This window comes from Phyllostomus hastatus, unplaced genomic scaffold (genome assembly GCF_019186645.2).
Source record: "Phyllostomus hastatus isolate PE091 unplaced genomic scaffold, TTU_PhHast_1.1 phas_scaffold_114, whole genome shotgun sequence".
Lineage (NCBI taxonomy): Eukaryota > Metazoa > Chordata > Mammalia > Chiroptera > Phyllostomidae > Phyllostomus > Phyllostomus hastatus.
Window position 1 is genome coordinate 7,885,789 of NW_025334006.1, and position 19,188 is coordinate 7,904,976.

Consider the following 19,188-nt stretch of genomic DNA (forward strand, 5'->3'; position numbering starts at 1 on the left):
CAAGGAACACCAGAATAAAATAGGTCCTGTCCTCTGAGAGCCGGCTGTCCTCAGGCTGCCTCCAGAGTGGGGAAAACCGGTGGCCAGTTATGCCAGGACTCAGGGCTACTGGGTCCTGTGGGAGGGGTATCCACAGGAGGGCTGGAGAGAAGACTTGTAAAGGACAGGCCCAGAGCAGGGGCCTGGATGTCTGGCTCCAAGAGCGGTGCTGATGGAATTCAGTGCAAAGGCTCCGGAGGAGTTAGGGGAAGGCTTCCAGGTGCAGGAAGAAGTTGAGCAGAATGTGCATGGGGTGAGGCGGGGTGGGGTGGGGGGCAGTACGGGAGGACCTGGAGAGACAAAGGGACGGAGGCATTCCCAGCAGGGTCAGCTGGTGCACAGGGAGAAACCGGAAGCAACTATGATCCGATCAGCTCTCTCCAGGGTAAGGTTATGTCCCAGACCGGGATGTACCTGGGGCCAAGGGGCAGGGCAGAAAGGACAGGAATAGTCTTCCTTCTTGCATCTGCCAGTGCTTCAGTCACTGCTAGAGAAGGGGCATCCTTCTTTGGAAAGACAAGCCTTTGCCTACCTGTGCCCTCACGTGACATTTTTGGCCTGGCAGCTGCCTTCCTGGAATCGATGGGAAGCGGTTGCTTGTGCATGCCAGCTCTCTCGCTGGTAATGGGGAGTAAACAGCCTCCGGCCCTTTCTGTGAAGGAGACAAGCAGAAAAGTGCTCTGAATCCCAAATGGAAAAACATGAGAATGGGCTTCCTTGAGGCAGAGAAGGGGGTGGTCAGCTGCCTCTGCTCCCGGGATATGGGGTCCAGGAGGCTCCTTGCTGCTAAAGGCAGGTGGGGCAGGTGACGCTGCTGCGCTCAGAACACACCAGGGGAACAGAGGAGCTCCTGCCATCTCAGGAGTGGGTGCCAGTGAGGTCAGCTCGGGTAAGGGCTTGGAGCTGTTGGAACCCACAGAAAATAGGACAGATTTCTCAGGGCAGCAGAGTAAGCAGGATCTGGTCTGCGATAGGCTGGCTTTGAATAGCTGCACCCAGGCTCCAGGAGCTGAACCTCCTTTGCACAAGACTTACAGAAGGATGCTTCTTTTCTACCTCATGCACCTGTCGCAGCCACCCTGATGCAGACTGGGTGAAGAGTGGAATCAGCGGTATGGCCCCAGCAGTGCTTTATAAACATGCACAGAAGAAACTGGCGGAAAACACATCTAAGTGTTTACAGTGGTTGTTGCTAGGTCATGGACACGTGGGTGATTTTTAGGTATCTTCCCCATCAACCCTCCCCCTTTAATTATTATTCTTAAGAGTCTCTATAGTACAAATCCTTAAGCCTGCAGGCTCTTGTTGCATTTTAAATGACCAGTCTGAAAGCATGTTGTCAATAACGTCTAAGAGAGGGTGAGGAGCAGACAGACGTAGGCTGTGACCGCAGGAAGCAGCTCCAGACAGACCCGCAAGAGACAGAAGGCTGCTGGCTGGACACGGGGTTAGCTGGTCAATACTGTTGGATCTGGGCCCAGAGCTCTGTCTGAGACTGCAGGGGGAAATCGTGCCAAAAAAGGAAGGCTTTGTAGAGAATGGGGAGGAACCAGGAAGGCCAAGAAAGCAAAACACTGATCTCAAGAAATTCCACTCTGTCTAGGAAGCAGCAGGGGGACGTGCAGAAGAGTGGACTACACCTGGACCTGGTGGGGGACACAGCAATTAGCCCTGGGAAAAGAGAGTGGAATTTGGGGGTTGGACGGCCTGAGGCAGAGCGGAGCCTTTCTCAAGTTCATCTGTCACGGACATGCTCATTTCAGCTGGGCTCTGAGGGGAGCCAGCAGAGACACCCAAGCCCTTCTGGCATTTCCTCCAATATGTTTGCTGATGTACTCAGGGAATTGGATTTTAGACTCCTGAGTGGGAAAGGGCTGGGATAATAGGATTAAAGCACTTCCTGTGCCTCAGAAACACACACACACACACACACACACACACACACACACACATACACACACACAATCGCAGCAGGAAGGTGAGCTCCTGAAGGAGCAGTCTCTGAGCAGCTATGGAGTCCCCTTCCCCAGAGACACTCCATGGGGGACACATGAGCTGCCACATTCCAAAGCTGTGGCCTGTGCAGTGAACCTACAGGGCTCCTGGCCCCTCTCGGCATCCTCTTCTTCATCTTACAGCGCCCAAGAAGCAGCTCTACAGTGGCAGTGGGGGGAGTGGGGAGGCGACACCTGAGTTCTCACTCACCACCTACCGACCTGGTACCACAGAGCTGACTTGGCTGGACCAGTGGCACCCACGTAGATGAGCTTGCCCACAACCCCTTCACCACCAGAGTTGGCATGGATGCTACAAAGCTTTGCATTCATTCATCCTACAGATTTTTATTGAGTAGCTAGTAACCCACACAGTGACAAAAAAGGTCACTGCTTCCACTGAGCCTATATCCTGGTGGGAGACAGAAAAAACAAAATAAGCAAAGAAGTGGGCAAAATCGTTCTCCCCAGCCTCTTAAGGTTAGAGTGTCCCAGGGCTCAGCCCTTGGGCCTGTTCTCTGCTCTCCTCCCCTCTCTCGCCCCGTCCTCACCTCTCCTCCAACCACACACTGATGACTCCCACACATGCATCTAGACTAGGTGTCTGCCCTGCACTCAGACTCACATCCAAACTTCTACCTACTATCTCAGCTGGGGTGCATGTGTATGTGTGTGAATGCACATGTATAAAACCTTAAATTTAAGCCCTGGCTGGCATAGCTCAGTGGATTGAGCGCGGGCTGGGAACCAAAGTGTCCCAGGTTCGATTCCCAGCTAGGGTACATTCCTGGGTTGCAGGCCATAACCCCCAGCAACTGCACATTGATGTCTCTCTCTCTCTCTCTCTCTCTCTCTCTCCCTCCCTAAAAATAAATAAATAAAATTTTTAAAAAAAAACAAAAAACTTAAATTGAACATATTCAAAACCGAGCTCTAATCTTCTGCCCCCCCCCCAACCTCAAATTGCCCCCCCACATAAATCCCCCCATCTCAGTTCATGACAACACAAGCCTTCCAGTTCCCCAAGCCTACAACCTTGAAGTTGTCCTTGACTACTCTTTTTTCCTAACACCCCCTATCTGATGTGTCAAGAAATCCCTGCAGGAGTTGTGTAGATTCTACCTACAGAGTACAATCAGAATCCAACCACTTCTACCCACTTTGCCCAGTATGTCAGCACCTTCTCTCACCTGGATCATTGCAATGGATGCCCAGATGGCCTCTGGGCTTCCAACCCTGCTCATACAGTTAGTTCTCAACGCAGCAGCCAGAAGGACCAAGATGGTGGGCATCGCATCACAGGAATTGCCCAGAATAGTCACTTGTAAATGGCCAAGTGTAAACTGGGAGGGCCTGGGGGTGGTCCACTAAATCCATCTCATGGAGTAGAATAAACCCTAAAGAAAGTACTCCTGCTTTAGCGACAAGCAGAAAGAGTTCTGTTCCCCTACCCCCTTCCCACACCGCCTCCCCAAGCAAATTACACAGGAAGCAGGGTGGAGCCCAGAGAAAGGAGGCATGGCAGGAAGGCCTGGATACAAGGGAGCCTACACCCACCTGTGGTCTGACTTGATTTCCAGGACCTGGAGCTCTACAGAGGGGTTAGGGCCAAACCCTATCATTGCAGCCAATAGTGCACATCGGTAGGTTGTATCATCCACATATATGAGTATCTCCCTGCAGAACCAGCAGGACAGGAGTACAGAGTTGGGCATCTGGCTGGCTCCTCTTGCAGTTATGACTAATGCCTGCAATATCAGGCATGCTGTATGTTTGGCCAGCCTGCCTATCTAATTAGAAAACTAGACGATGGGGAACAATCTGTGGTCTCTAATTGTCTGACAGTCATGCCACATCCATTTGCATTGGTTTAAGTTCCCCTCTGAAGCCCCAAATGCAAATATACAGACGCTATAACCCACAGCTCCCAGGAGCCTGTCTGTCTCTGAGTTAGAAGGAGCCTCCCATGTCCACTCTCAACACCATCCACAGAGAAGACTCTATGTTGCTTTGTCCCTTCTTTCAGCAGTAAAGCTCAGCCCTACCTCCCCACACCACACCCCCAATTTCTCCACCGTCCAGTTGGTGCCTCGAACAACAGTGTGTGATCAATACCATCTCATCCAGAAGCAGCCTGAAAATCCTCTCTTGAGCGTCCTGAAGATGACATGTGGGGAGAGGACTGTGTCTGCTGACTGCTCGCTCTGTTTTCCCTCAAATCTCCACTCTGGCTGCCTTGGAAGTCTCTAACTCCCACATTGTTTGCCAATTAATCAGTGATGCCTGGCAGAGCCTCAGTACTAGAAGCTCTAGGATGTAGCCTCACTCGGTTCGAGGGGGGTGGGAACCCCCTAGAAGGGAGCTGCAGGAGGACAGGAAGTTCTTTGAGTGCCGTCTCCCAAGGCCTTTGGGACCCACTCCTAAAGACAGCTTTAATTATTTACCCAGAGGACAGTGCCCTTCTAACACACCCTGTGTGTACATGTGTGTTCCATGTGTTCACACCAGTAGGAGAGGGAGATGAAGCACCGATGCCAATAGTGTTTGATGCATTCATGCTGCACTGGGAGGCAATTAGTCTACGACTGTGGAAGAAAAGTGTCCACGTGCAGACTTGGCCCAGGACAGAAGTCACCAAAATGGAAGGAAACAACCTTGCTAGCCACCTGGTGCCAAAGTTAGTTTGGATGCAGAGAAAGCCTTAACACTCACAGAGTCGGAAGAAACTTCTTCTGGACAAACAAGAGCACTCTAATCAGGTGTCTGCTTGAGAACAACTTTTAGATTGGCTGAGGCATTTGATGTATCGTTGTTCACAAGTGAGCACGGACTTGAGAGAGCAGCAAATGGTGTGCTCCAAGGAAACTTCCCATTTCCTCATTCTTTAAAACAATTATTGGTGCTTTATATCTAGGCATGAGAAATATAAAGGTAAATATAGTAAGGCCTTCACTACTTTCAGTCTCCAAAAGCATCACTCAAAACTTTTTAGAAATACACATTAGAATCAGACACTGAACACATGTAGCTGCTCCCTAAAGAAGGAATGGATTGACATCAATTTCCAGCAAGGCAGCAGACGAGATAGCTGAAAAACCTCCTGTTAACCCAATACTTAGAAGTGCTAGATAAAATAGAGCAAATGTCCTTTAAATGCTTGGCTGTTCTCATAAGAAAGCAAGGGAAGTGTCTAGAGGCAAAAAAAAAAAGAAAAAAAATAGTGGTGCTGAGGCTATGGCTGCACTTGGAGCACTTGCTGGTCTTGATTAAAAGAAAACCAAAGAAACTGGGGTTTGACTAGCCATGTAGGGACAAGAGACAAAGTCATGGGTCTGGATGAAGTAGGAAACCACACCTGAAAAATCACGACACTTGGAGAACTATGGTCTCCATGCAAGGAATGACTAAAAAATTTATATATATGTACACATACTGTTCAAAGGCACAGTCAAGGCTGAGAACAGGTAGCTTTTCATCGATGGACAGTTCATCCCCATCTTCTAGGAACAAGATCCTGCCAGTATCAAATTGGCTGATGCTGGTGCTGAATATGCTGTGGAGACAGCTGGTGTCTTCACTACCATGGCAAAGGGTGGAACGAAGAGAGTCATCATCTCCACCTCTTATGCAGATGCCCCTATGTTTGTGATGGGTGTGAACCATGACAAGTATAACAACTCCCTGAAGATTGTCCACAATGCCTCCTGAACCACCAACTGCTTGGTCCCTCTGATCAAGGTCATCCATGACAACTTTGGCATCAATGTAGGGACTCCATAGTCCATGCCATCGCTGCCACCCAGGAGACCATGGGTGGCCCCTCTGGCAAGCTGTGGCATGATGGCCAAGGGGCTGCTTAGAACATCATCCCTGCTTCTCATGGTGCTGCCAAGGCTATGGGCAAGTTCATCCCCAAGCTGAATGGGAAGCTCACTGGCATAGCCTTCCCTGTTCCCACCCTCAATGTGTCGGTAGTGGATCTGAACTGCCACCTGCAGAAAGCTACCAAATATGATGACATCAAGGAGGCAGTGAAGCAAGCATCAAAGGGCCCCTAAAGGGAATCCTGGTCTACACCAGGGACCAGGTTGTCTCCTGCAACTTTAATAGTGACACCCACTCCTCTACCTTCGATGCTGGGGCTGACATATGTCAAGCTCATTTTCCGGTATGACAATGAATTTGGCTACAGCAACAGGGTGGTAGACTTCACGGTCCACGTGGCCTCCAAGGAGTAAGAGCTCCCAGTGCCAAGAAGAGATGCCTTCAGCTTTTGGGGGGTCCTTGCTCCAAATCAGATTCCCCCAACATACTGAGAATCCCTTGACCTCCAGAGTTTCCACCCCAGGCCTCTTGAAGAAGGGGAGGGGCTTGGGGACTCCTACTTTGTCATGTACTAAGTTCATTGCACCTCCAAAAAAGAGAGAGAATTTATAACCACAGGCCTGCCCTGCACTGTCTGCATAGTCTTAGAACCTCCTGACCGAGAAAGTCACATAGAACTGGCCCCTCTGGTAATAGCCTCAGCACATGACAGAAACCAACATAAGGTACCTCTAGAAGGGCACACCCTCATACACGTTGCACTGAAAAGCACTGAGAAAGCTCCAGGAAATAAAATCCGATCGGCCCAATTTACAAATCACAAGACCCAAGTGGGAGTCATCGGAAACAAGAAACAGCAGAATCAGACCCACGGGAGCTTTAGTTCATAGTGGTATTTGATACAGACTATAAAATAAAAATTCAGATTCATTTACTTTATTTTTTATAAATACTTTTATTTTTTATTTATTTTTTTATCCTCATCTGAGTACATTTTTTCATTGTTTTAAGAGAGAGAGAGGGAGAGAGAGACATCAGTGTGAGAGAGAAACATCGACTGGTTGACTCTTCATACACACCCCAACCAGGGATCAAATCTGTAATCTGGGTATGTGCCCTGACGAGGAATTGAACCCATGGCCCTTTGGTCTATGGAACAGCACTCCAACCAACTGAGAGCCACTTCAGTCAGGGCTCAAATTCACTTATAATATAAAGGAAAGAATCAAAACTAGAAAGCAACAAGATAAAAATAGTAGTATGGGATTTCTATAAATAAATAACAGTAATTAGATTTAAAACTGAATAAAATCTACTGTTTGTAGTAGAAGAATTTGTAAGAAATTTGTATTTTTTTTTCTCCTAAAACAGATAAAAGCTAAAGCTAGGTAAAATTTTTTAAAATTGTCTTTAAACAACTCTCAAAGAGTTGACAACTAAGGAATTATCAGGCCAAAATCTACATGGTGGAGAAAATCAAGAATCCTGAAGTTACGTTTGCCCTGAGGGCATTTGCCAAAATAAAAGAACTTGAACCTTAAGTTTACTTAGCCTCAAGAGGCTTAGGAGATAAAGGACAAACCCCAAGACCTGCCCATCCTAGAGATTCTAATAATGGACCTCTTCCCATAAGTCTGGAAATACAAAAGGCTATACCCTCAAGGTAAGTATTCACATAATAGACATAAGCCCCGCCCACCTTCACCCTCCAGGAGACCATGCAGAACGTTGCCTTGGCACAGAGAGAAGGGAAACAACAACAACAACAAATCTATTACTGAAATGCTATAACCACAGGTCAGATTTGCAGCCCACTTGGATGGCTCAAATGACCTCAAACAATCAATTCAGCCGGCAGAGGTTAGCAACTGTAGGACCCTAAGCACATAAAAGAAGAAAACAAAATCTCCTCTGAAAGAATAGACCTTTATCCTAAGCCTCAAATAAATACCACAAATAATTACCCATGAAAAAACGTGTGGTTTATATTAAAAAATGAGCAAGCACACAAGGGAGCAAAGCACCGTGCATAAAAACAAGGGGAAAAAAAGTAGCAGAAGCATCGTATATTGAAATTATAGTTACATTATACAAAAAAAATATGTATTATATAAATAAATAAAAGACAAGCTTGCAAAAATCCAAAAGCTAACAGAAAACTATTTTCCAAAAGCAGATCTGAAATAGAACCAAATTAGAATTCTAGAATTAACGATAAATTAGAGTTAAAAACTCAGTGGATGGATTTAACAGCAGTGTCGACAGTCTGAACAGAGAACTGGTCAAGTAGAAGATAACTCCATGGAAAAAAAGGGGTAGAGACAGGAAAATTTACAGAAAAAGAAATGGAAGGACTTTAGCCTTCTGCTTAGCATCTTAGAAAGTCACAAAAAAAGCATCATTCCCATGCTTACAACTGAAAATTACCAGGGAACCTGAAAATTGACTATTTTTGTTGAGCCTATCAAAGAGTTGAGACCACAGGGCACTGGAGGCTGGGGAGGCAGGGAGAGCCTGGTAAAAGGGCACAAACTTTTAGCTTTAAGACGAATAAAATCTGAAGATCTAATGCATAACATGATGACTAAGTTGATAATACTGTGCTGTATAACCAAAAATTTGCCAAGAAAGCAGAACTTAAATATTCTCACACTAGGCCCTGGCTGGCATAGCTCAGAGCGCGGGCTGGGAACCAAAGTATCCCAGGTTCGATTCCCAGCCAGGGTACATTCCTGGATTGCAGGCCATAACCCCCAGCAACTGCATATTGATGTCTCTCTCTCTCTCTCTCTCTCTCTCTCTCTCTCCCTCCCTTCCCTCCCTAAAAATAAATAAATAAAATCTTTAAAAAAAATATTCTCACACATACACAAAAAAAGGTAATTATATGAGGTGATGGATGTTAATTAGCTCCAATGAGGGAATCCTTCCACAATGCACATGAATATCAAATTGTCACATTATGCATTTTATATGTATTACAATTTTATTTGTCAGTTATACCTCAACAAAAACTACAAAAGTATTTTTAAATAAAATAATTTTAAAGAAAAATAATTTTGACAATGAGAACACTACAAATCAGAGTTTCTAGAAACTACACCAGAGAAACTTTTCTAGTCTTAAATGCATATAAGAAGAGGGGATGGAAAACTTTATACAACCACAAAATTGAGAGACTAAATAAAATGAACCATTTTCTAGCAAAACTTACAAAAACTAACCCAATAAAAATAGAATACACACTGTTAAAGCAATCAAATCACTGGTAAAAACTCATAAGGGGTAGGGGATGGAGGAATCCCTGGGCCAGACTGTTTCATAAGCATATTCTACTGCACCAAATGCTCCTCACACCTGTCAGAATTGCTGTCAACAGTAAATCAACCAACAAGTGCTGGCAAGGATGTGGAGAAAAGGGAACCCTAGTGCACTGTTTGTGGGAATGCAGACTGGAGCAGCCACGGTGGAAAGCAGTATGGAGTTAGCTCAAAAAATTAAAACTGGGCCTGCCTTATGACCCAGTGATTCTCCTTCTGGAAATTTATCCAAAGAAACCCAAAACACTAATTCAAAAGTATATAAACACCCCTGTGTTCACTGCAGCATTATTGGCAATAGCCAAAACATGGAAGCAGCCCAAGTGTCCCTCAGTAAATGAGTGGATAAAATGACCGTGGGACATTTACACAATGGAATACTACTCAGCCATAAAAAAGAAGAAAATTTTACCCTTTGTGGAAGCATGGGTGGACCTGGACAGCATTATGCTAAGTGAAATAAGCCAAAGAAAGACAAATGCCACATAATTTCATCATATGTGGAATCTAATAAACAAACGGAACTAACAAGCAAACTAAAGCCAGACTCATAGATAGAGAGCAGGCTGACAACTTGTGGGAGGGGCGCAGGGGGGCGTGGAGGGATCAAGCAAAAAAGAAAAAGGACTCAGGGATATGGACAATAGTCTGGTGATTGTGGTGGGGGGAGGTGGGAGGGAGGTGGAAGAGGGTATAAAGGGGATAAATGGTAATGGAAAAAATAAATATTAAAAAAAGAAAGAAACGTTTTCAATTTTACTGAAATAGTTCAAAGAGGAAAAAAAGAATAAAACTCATCAACTTATGAGGCTTCCAAAACTTTGATTCCAAAATCAAATGAGAATAATGTCAGGAGACACTTAGGGCTAAACTCGTTCATGAAAAACAGATATAAAAATGTTAAATAAAATTTTAACAAACTGAGTCAATTAATGTTTAAAATCATAATATATTACCACCATGTAAGATTTATCTCGAAAAGATGAGGAAACCTCAATGCTGGAATATCTGTCCCAACATTATAAAATCACATTAAGAAAAGAAGTAAGGAAAACTACATAATCAACTTAATAGAGATAAAAAGTCATATCTCAATAGAGATAAAAGCATTCAGGGCTTTAAAAATGCTAAAGAACATGTATAAAGGACACATGGACAAAGTGAAAAGGTGGTAGGATTAAGGGGGGAGGTGGGGACGGCTCAAGAGGGGAAAATGGAGACAATTGTACTTGAACAACAATTAAAAAAGAGAGAGAGAAAAAGATAAAAATATAATAAAATGTTATCAAACCAAAACCAAAAGACATCTTCTTAATAGCTCTCAGAAACTTTATCCAACATTGTACATATGGCGAAATAGAAGCATTTCTTTTTAAAAGTGGGAACAAGGTAAGAACACCACTTTCTTTATCTCTATTGAGTATTTTACTAGAAGAATAAAACTGTAATTATTCACAAATAATGACTTGCATATATAAGTCCCAAGACTATTTTAAAATAATTAAAATTAATAAGAGAATTCAGCAAAGATGTGGGATATAAATTATTACACAAAAATAAATCATAACCTTATATATCAACATCAAACAATTAGAACATTTAATTTTAAAAGTACAATTTAAAATAGAAAATAAAACTATAAGGTATTTAAAAATAAATCTAACAAGAGCTTTATAAATAAGAGCTTTATAAATAAATTATAAAACACTACTTAATGCCATTAAAGATGACCTAAAAATTGAAAAGTATTCGATGTTAAAGAACAGGAAGACTAAATACCATAAAGATACTGATTCTCCCCTCAAAAAAGTATAATTTAGTGAAATTCCAAACAAAAGTGCATAAAAATTTTTTCATAGAAATTAATTCCTTTAACTTTTCAATTTTTAGGTCATCTTTAGTGGCATTAAGTAGTGTTTTATAATTTATTTATAAAGATCTAGCATAGCTCTTATTAGATTTATTCTGTGTCTATTTGTCTGTTCGTTTGTCTTATTATCTGTTAGAGTTCCTTATATATTATAGATACAATAGACACATCAATAGATAAAGATTCACTAAAGAATATACCAAAATGGACTTCTGGCCAAAATGGAGGTGTAGGTAGACACACTGTGCCTCCTCGCACAATCAAAAAAAGGACAACAACAAATTTAAAAATAAAAAACAGCCCTGGCTGGTGTAGCTCAGTGGATTGAGCACGGGCTTCGAACCAAAGTGTCGCAGGTTCAATTCCCAGTCAGGGCACATGCCTGGGTTGCAGGCCACGGCCCCCAGCAACCGCACATTGATGTTTCTCTCTCTCTCTCTCTTTCTCCCTCCCTTCCCTCTCTAAAAATACATAAATAAAATATTTTTAAAATAATAATAATAATAATGAAAATAAAAAATAAAGAGAACTGATAGAAAATTAAACTGTATGGAAGTGCAACAACCAAGAAGTTAAAGATGAAACATTCATCCAAACTGGTAGGAGGAGCGGAGATGAGCAGCCAGGTGGAGAGGACTCACAGCAAGATGGTGGCTGGTGGAACAGGTGGTCCCACATGTGTATGCAGATAAACAGGGAGGAACAACTGGAGAGTAAGACAAACCTTGAAAGCCAGGTTTCCAGTGTGGGGAAATAAAGCCTCAAAACCTCTGACTGTAAAAACCTGTGGGGGTTGGGGCAGTGGGTGAAACTCCCAGTCTCATAGGAGAGTTCGTTGGAGAGTCCACAGGGTCCTAGAATGTACACAAACCCACCCACCTGGGAATCAGCACCAGAAGGGTCTGCTTTGCTTGTGGGTAGGGGAGAGTGACTGAAAGCCAGCAGAGAGCAGAACAAACACCACTGTTCCCTCTCAGACCCCTCCCCTACATACAGCATCACGATGCAGCCACGTGGGTTGCCCTGCCCTGATGAATATCTAAGGCTCCACCCTTTACTACCTAACAGGCCCTCAGAGACAAAAAAAAATGACCCAAATGAAAGAACAGATCAAAGCTTCAGAAAAAATACAACTAAGTGACAGAGAGATAGACAACCTATCAGATGCACAGTTCAAAACACTGGTAATCAGGATGCTCACAAAATTGGTTGAATATGATCACAAAATAGAGGAAAAAGTGAAGGTTATGAAAAGTGAAATAAAGGAAAATATACAGGGAACCAACCGCAATGGGAAGGAAACCAGGATTCAAATCAACAGTTTGGACCAGAAGAAAGAAATAAACATTCAACCAGAACAGAATGAAGAAACAAGAATTCAAAAAAATAAGGAGAGGCTTAGGAACATCCAGGACAACTTTAAATGTTCCTACATCTGAATCATAGGGGTGTCAGAAAGAGAAGAAATTGAAATTGAAATAAGACATAAGAAATTGAAAACTTCAATTTCTATACACCATAAAGTTTCTGTACACCATATGTACAATGTCTGATAAAGTTTCTGAAATTGAAATAAGACATAAGAAATTGAAATAAGACATAAGAAATTGAAATAAGACATAAGAAATTGAAATTGACATAAGAAATTGAAAACTTATTTGAAAAAATAATGAAGAACTTCCCCAATCTGGCAAAGGAAATAGACTTTCAGGAAGTCCAGGAAGCTCATGGAGTCCCAAAGAAGTTGGACCCAAGGAGGAACACACCAAGGCACATCATAATTACATTAGCCAAGATTAAACATAAGGAACCTTAAAAGCACAAGAGAAAAGAAGACAGTTACTTACAAAGGAGTTCCCATTAGACTATCAGGTGATTTCTCAAAAAAACACTTCTCAGGCAAGAAGGGGCTGGAAAGAAGTATTTGAAGTCATGAAAGGCAAGGACCTGCATCTAAGATTACTCTATCCAGCAAAGCTATCATTTAGAATAGAAGGGCAGATAAAGTACTTGCCAGATAAGGTCAAGTTCAAGGAGTTCATCATCACCAAGCCCTTATTATATGAAACGTTAAAGGGACTAACCTAAGAAAAAGAAGATCAAAAATATAAACAGTAAAATGACAACAAACTCACAACTATCAACAATTGAACCTAAAAAAAAAGAAATTAAAACAAAAACAAACTAAGCAAACAACTAGAATAGGAACAGAATCACAGAAATGGAGATCATCTGAAGGGTTATCAGTGGGGAAGGGGAGGGGGGATTAGGGGAAAGGTACAGGGAATAAGTAGCATAAATGGTAGGTAGAAAATAGGGGGAGGTTAAGAATAGTATAGGAAATTTAGAAACCAAAGAACTTATATGTACGACCTATGGACATGAACTAAGGGTGGGGGGAATGCATGTGGGAGGGGGTGTGCAGGATGAAGGGGAATAAGGGGGGAGAAATGGGACAACTGTAATAGCATAATCAATAAAATATATTTTTTAAAATAGTTGTGTTTTTTTAATATTTTATTTTTAATAAAATAAATATTTCAAATATTTTAAATACTTTAAAATATTTATTTTTAGAGAGAGGGAGAGAGGAAGGAGAAAGAGAAAGAGAAACATCAATGTGTGGTTGCTTCTCATGTGGCCCCCACTGGGGACCTGGCCCACAACCCAGGCATGGGCCCTGACTAGGAATCAAACAACAGTTCTTTGGTTCTTAGGCCCGTGCTCAATCCACTGAACTACACCAGCCAGGGCAATAAAATATATTTTTAAAAAGGAATATACCAAAATGCTTGAAAAACTTATTTTTCATTTTTTTTATTTTACTTTTTTTATTTTAGAGAAATGGGGAGGGAGAAAGGGAGAGAAACAGTGATCAGCTGCCTTCTGTCAACCTGCAACGCAGGCATGTGCTGTGACTGGGAATTGAACTGGCAACCTTTTGGTTTGCAGTATGACACTCAACCAACTGAGTCACGCTGGCCAGGGCTAAAAGTATATTTTTTTAAACACTCAACAACACTAGAAGATAAGAAATACAAATTGAAACCACAATATAATTCTATGTCATACCCACTAAATTGGCAAAAATTGTGACACTATTGGATGCTGGCAATGACGTGGCATCACAGGAAGTCTCTTCGGTGTTTGGAAAATCACTCTGCTGTGCAGCTGGACCATACCCAGCAGTGCTGATGAGGCATCTAACCCATGGCCCAGCAATTCCACTCTCAATTATATCCTGTAAGCCCTTCTACATACAGGCAAGGAGCTTATAAAAGTGATATTGCAGTATTGTTTATAATAAGGAAAATTTGGGAATACCCTAGATGTCCATCAAAGAAATGGATAATTGTGGCAAATCAATTCACTGGAATACTATACCATTAAAGATGATTAAGCTAAAGCTAAATGTGCCTCTGACAAATCTTCAAAACATAATTTTGAGTGAAAAAAAGGCAGTCTATAGGAGAGTGAGCACAATTTGATAGCATGATACCATTTATATAGCTTTAAAATATGCAATACATTATTTAAAGACACATACATATATTTATAGTGGAAGTATAAGTATGAAGATGATAAACACCAAAATGAGGATAATGGTTCCTTGAAGGAAGTGAGTGGAGAAAGGCAAACGTGCCCTGAGGGGTGGAGGGTGTACACAGGGAGCTTTATAATTTTTTTTTCTTATGCTGGGTAGTAGACACAGTGTGTTTTGTACTTACTCTCTATATCTTTCTGTATGACTGAAATATTTTTTTAGCTTTGCTTCTCTTTAACTTTTCATTTTGAAATAAAAATTTAAAAAAACAGGAATTTGCATACATGGTCCAGAGTGGTCCTCTCTATTGGACATTTGGTTCCCCTCAGTGGATACATGTCAAGTAACTACAGGGCAATGTCAAATTCAGGATACTGACACTGGTGCACATGTGTGAGAGTTCCGTCAGTTCTGTGTGTGTAAATGCATGAACCACCACTGCAGTCAAGATGCAGAACTATTTCATAGCCCTGGCTGGTATGACTCAGTGGATTGAGCGCCAGCCTGTGAACCAAAGGGTAGCTGGTTCAATTCCCAGTCAGGGCACATGCCTGGGTTGCAGGCCAGGTCCCCAGTAGGGGGTGCTGGAGAGACAACCACACATTGATGTTTCTCTCTCTCTTTCTCCCTCTCTTCCCCTCCCTAAAAATAAATAAATAAAATCATTTTTTTAAAAAAAGAACTATTTCATGGTCATTACCAAGGCTTTTAGAATGCAGTTTCTCATTTGCCGTGGACATGACCACAAAACATTTTCCCACTAGTTTTTTTCTTGCCAAATTGCTAGCATTCAGCCTATTGGGAACATTTAAAAAAAAAAAAAAGAACTATTTCATAGTCATAAACATCCCCCTCACACTATCCCTGTAGAATCACACGTCCCTCCCTCTCTAATCACCACCATCCTTAATCTCTGGCAACCACTAATTTGTTCTCCTACTCTACCCTTTGTCACATTTAAATGTTATACAAATATATGTGACACTTTAATCTTTATTATATTTTTCCCATTGCCATTTAGTCCCCTTATTCTGCCCTCCCCGCAGCAATCACCACACTGTTGTCCATGTCCATGAGTCCTTTTCCTCTTTGCTCAACCCCTCCACCCCTAACCTCCCCATACCCCACTAGCTGTCATTTGTTCTCCCATCTATGAGTCTGTCTCTATTTTGCTTGTTAGTTCAGTTTGTTCATTCGATTCCACATGTGCGTGAAATCATACGGTATTTGTCTTTCTCTGACTGGCTTATTTCACTTAGCATTATGTTCCCCAGGTCTGACCATACTGTTGCAAAGGGTAAAATTTTCTTCTTTCTTATGGTCAAGTAGTGTTCCATTGTGTCAGTGTCCCATAGCTGTTACTCATCTACTGATGGACACCTGGGCTGTTCCCATCTCATGGTGATTGGTAAATAATGCTGCAATGAACACAGGGGTGCCTATGCTCTTTCAAATTAGTGTTTGGGGTTTCTTTAGATATATTCCCAGAAGTGGAATCACTGGGTCAAAAAGCAGATCCATTTTTAATGTTTTGAGGTATCTCCATACTACTTCCCACAATGGCTATACCAGTCTGCATTTCCACCAACAATGCAAAAGGGTCCCCCTTTCTCCACATCCTCGCCAGCACTTGCTTTTTGATTTATTGATGATGGCCATTCTGACAGGTGTGAGATGGTATCTCATTGTGGTTTTTATTTGCATTTCTCTGATGATTAGTGATATTGAGCCTCTTTTCACATGTTTATTAGCCATCTGTATGTCATCCTTAGAGAAGTGTCTATTCAGGTCCTTTGCCCATTTTTTAATTGGGTTGTTTGTTTTTTTGGTGTTGAGTTTTGTAAGTATTTTATAAATTTTGGATATTAACCCCTTATCAGATGTATCAATGAATATGTTTTCCCATCCTGTGGGTTTTCTTTTTATTTTGTTGACCATTTCCTTTGCTGTGCAATGGGCTAAAGATAGTTTATTCAATAAGTGGCATTGGGAAAATTGGCCACATAGGTGCAGAAAAATGAAACTAGACCACATTCTTACACCACACACTAGAATAAATCCAAAATGATCAAAGACTCAAATGCTAGACCAGAAACCACAAAAATCCTAGAAGAAACCAAAGGCAGCAAAATCTCAGACATTGCTTGTAGAAATTTTTTATTGGATATATCTCCTAAGCAAAAGATACAAAAGAAAAAATAAACAAAAGGGACTCCATCAAACTGTGACCTTTTGAGACTGGCTTTTTTCACTCAGAATAATACCCTTGAGATTCACCCAAGTTGTGTGTATGAGTAGTTTTTTCATTTCTGACTAGTCTGTGGTGTATCTGTACCTCTGTGCACTTAACCGTTAGGCTGTTTTAGTTCATTTTGGTGGTTACCAGTTTAAGACAATTACAAATGAAGCTGCTGTGAGCAATCAGTAGAGAGTTTACGTGAACAGAAGTTTGCCATTCCTTTGAGATAAAGGTCTAGCAGTATAATTCCTGGGCTATATGGTATGTGTGTATATTTTTAAGAAATTTCCAAATTATATTCCAGAGCAGCTGTACCACTTTCCTTTCCCATCAGCAATGTGTAAGAGACCCAGCTTCCCCACATCCTAACAAGTATTGGGTATTGTAATTATTTTATATTTTAGCTGTTTCAATGGGTGTGTGGTGACCACTCATTATGATCTTAATTGCATTTCCCTGAGAATGAGTGATGCTGAACATTTTTTCATGAGTTTACTTGCCATCTTTGTATCCTCTTTGGTGAAATGTCACTCCATGTCTTGTACCTACTTTCTAATTAGATTGTTTGGTTTGAGAGTTCTTTATATAGTCTAAGTACAAGTTCTTTGTCAGCCACACATCTTGCAAATATTTCCTTCCAGTCTGTAGAATGTCTTTTCATTTCTCTTAACAGGGTCTTACACAGAGAAAAAGATTTTAATTTTGATGAAATTCAATCAATCAATTTTTTTAATTTATTTTTTTAAGATTTTATTCATTTATTTTTAGAGAGGGAAGGGATGGAGAAAGAGAGAGAAGGAGAGAAACATCAATGTGTGGTTGCTGGGGGCCGTGGCCTGCAACCCAGGCATGTGCCCTGACTGGGAATCAAACCTGCGACACTTTGGTTCGCAGTAGTCAATCAATTATTTTTATGTGTAGTGCTTTTGGTGTCATGTCTAAGAATTCTTTGAAAAGTCCTATATTTTCTTCTAAACACTTTATAGTTTTATCTTTTATGTTTAAATCTATATTTCAGTTAACTTGTATATAAGGTTAAGTCAAGGTTCTTTTTTTGCCTATGGATATCCACATACCCCAGCATTTTAAGTTGAAAAAAACTATACTTTCTTCATTTAATTGTTTTTGTAACCTTGCCAAAATCAGGTGGCCATATTTGTGTGGGGCTATTTCTGGAGTCTCTATTTTATTCCATTGATCTATGGATCTATCCCTCTACCACACTGCCTTGCTATATAGTAAGTTTATAGCTATATAATTAAGTTTCAATATATGTAAGACTGCTTCAATATTTAAAAATCCATCAATGTAATCTATATATCAACAGACTGAAGAAGAATCATATGATCATATAAGTTGACTCAAAGAAAACATTTGACAAATTAAATACCCATTTATGATTTAAAACTTTCAGATAACTAGAAATAGGAGGGCATTTCCTCATATTGATAAAGGACATTGACTAAAAAATATAACTAACATATTTAATAGTGAAAGATTGAATGCTTCTCCTCTAAGATCAGGAACTAAACAAGTCTGTCCATTCCCACTATGTTATTCAAATAATACTGGAAGTTTTCGCCAGTGCACTAAGGCAAGAAAAGGAAATAAGAAGACATACAGACCAGAAAGGAAGACATTAAAATCTCCATATTTGCAGACAACATGGTCATCTAGGCAGAAATAACAGAATCCACAAGAAAAATACAACTCCTAAAACTAATAAGTGAGTTCAGCAAGGGCAGAGAATACAAGATCAACATATGAAAATCAATTGTATTTCTATATGCTAGCGATGAACACATGGAAACAAAAATTATAATGCCATTTCCAAACACTCAAGAACAAATAGATACAAATCTCTTTTAAAATATACAGAGCTTGCCTTGGCTGGTGTGGCTCAGTAGACTGAGTGCCAACCTGGGAACTAAAGGGTCACTGGTTCAATTCCCAGTCAGGGCAGATGCCTGGGTTGCGGGCCAAGTCCCCAGTAGGGGGCACTCAAGAGGCAACCAAACATTGATGTTTCTCTCCCTCTCTGTCTCCCACCCTTCCCCTCTGTCTAAAAATAAATGAATAAAATCTTTTTAAAAATGTAACAGAACTTAAAGCTGAAAACTACAAAACAGTAGTGAAAGAAATCAAATAAGATTAATTAAGTGGAAAGACATATGGTGTTCATGGATTGGAAGACTCAACATAGCAAAGGTGTCAGTTTTCCCCAAATTGTTAGGCAGGTTTAATACAATTCCAACAAAATTCCAGCAAGACTTTTTGTCAATGTTTTATTAAAAAAAAAAAAAACACTTTAGATCAGCATTGGCCAGGTGGCTAAGCTGGTTGGAGCATCATTCCAT

The 19,188-nt window shown here is 41.3% G+C and overlaps 1 non-coding gene and 1 pseudogene across 1 annotated transcript; both read left to right on the forward strand.

The window, feature by feature from the left end:
• Positions 1 to 5,471: 5,471 nt before the first annotated feature.
• Positions 5,472 to 6,091, forward strand: LOC123829709 (annotated as a pseudogene).
• Positions 6,092 to 15,282: 9,191 nt separating this feature from the next.
• LOC123829856 lies at positions 15,283 to 15,402 on the forward strand. Its single transcript, XR_006787663.1, has one exon. It is a non-coding gene; the product is annotated as a small nucleolar RNA SNORA32 (small nucleolar RNA).
• Positions 15,403 to 19,188: the final 3,786 nt, after the last annotated feature.